The following is a 1,475-nucleotide window of genomic DNA, read 5'->3' as shown; positions in this document are numbered from 1 at the left end:
CCGTTGTTGTACGCGTGGCTGTCAGGGTCATCGTGCTGTAGGCTGTTGAAGTCATCCCCGTTGTTGTACACGTGGTTGTCGTGCTGTAGGCTGGTGAAGTCATCCCCGTTGTTGTACACGTGGTTGTCGTGCTGTAGGCTGCTGAAGTCATCCCCGTTGTTGTACGCGTGGTTGTCGTGCTGTAGGCTGGTGAAGTCATCCCCGTTGTTGTACACGTGGTTGTCAGGGTCGTCGTGCTGTAGGCTGTTGAAGTCATCCCCGTTGTTGTACGCGTGGTTGTCAGCGTACTGTAGGCTGGTGAAGTCATCCCCGTTGTTGTACGCGTGGTTGTCAGCGTACTGTAGGCTGCTGAAGTCATCCCCGTTGTTGTACGCGTGGTTGTCGTGCTGTAGGCTGCTGAAGTCATCCCCGTTGTTGCACGCGTGGTTGTCGTGCTGTAGGCTGTTGAAGTCATCCCCGTTGTTGTACACGTGGTTGTCGTGCTGTAGGCTGGTGAAGTCATCCCCGTTGTTGTACGCGTGGTTGTCAGGGTCATCGTGCTGTAGGCTGTTGAATGATATTGATGATGATGACTGGTTTATTTGCAACACGTGCTCAGACATACCGTTGCAGCCTTATCTGGCTGAATTAGGGCATGATACAAATCTTGTGTAATTCTTAAAATCCATCACAATTCTATACCCTTACAGACAAGGCACTATTACTAATTCATCAAAATCAATTCTACAAATATAGGCTAAAAGACATGGTGAGTACTGGTTAAAATTCATTATCATATAGCCGGACGGCGTGGACCAATCAGAGGCCCGGATACCCGTGCTGTTATTTCCCGATAACAGCACATGTGGTGTTATGGCGGAATAACAGCACATGTCGTGTTATGGCTGATACCATTATGTTATAGGGTATAGGGGCATGCGACTCTTTCTGTAAACCTTTGTAGCATTTTTCTGTCCAATAAACTTTTTTGTTTAGGATAAACTACAATTTGCATTAAATGAAATTATCCATATTTGTTTTAAAGCGTATAATATATTCGAATGTATTTTTATGTATGTATATATATTAAAGCTGTTGTATTTCAAACAGGAATTGTGTTGATTGACAGTTTGGATAGGCTATATGATAATAATTTTAATGCACTGCCTTTTCCTCGTTGTATATGGTGTCATAACTGCATGGGCAGCTGCCATAACCACCTCATAAACCACCTCGTTCGCTTCGCTCACACGGTGGTTTATTCGGTAGTTATGGCAGCTGCTCATGCAGTTATGACACCATATACAACTCGGGGCAGTGCATTAACCCTTTATTCTACTTTACTTGAAGTCATCCCCGTTGTTGTACACGTGGTTGTCAGCGTGCTGCAGGCTGCTGAAGTCATCCCCGTTGTTGTACACGTGGTTTTCAGCGTGCTGCAGGCTGCTGAAGTCATCCCCGTTGTTGTACGCGTGGTTGTCGTGCTGTAGGCTGGT

The 1,475-nt window shown here is 46.0% G+C and overlaps 1 protein-coding gene across 1 annotated transcript in view; it reads right to left on the bottom strand.

The window, feature by feature from the left end:
• LOC109484001 (cell wall protein DAN4-like) overlaps positions 1–1,475 on the bottom strand; it is a 10,147-nt gene that overhangs the window by 4,590 nt on the left and 4,082 nt on the right. The gene's annotated exons all lie outside the window — the stretch shown is intronic.

Source organism: Branchiostoma belcheri, unplaced genomic scaffold (assembly GCF_001625305.1).
Source record: "Branchiostoma belcheri isolate BF01 breed outbred unplaced genomic scaffold, Haploidv18h27 scaffold68, whole genome shotgun sequence".
Classification (NCBI taxonomy): domain Eukaryota; kingdom Metazoa; phylum Chordata; class Leptocardii; order Amphioxiformes; family Branchiostomatidae; genus Branchiostoma; species Branchiostoma belcheri.
The sequence above is the reverse complement of the archived record's forward strand: the minus strand, read 5'-3'. Positions and strand labels throughout refer to the sequence as shown.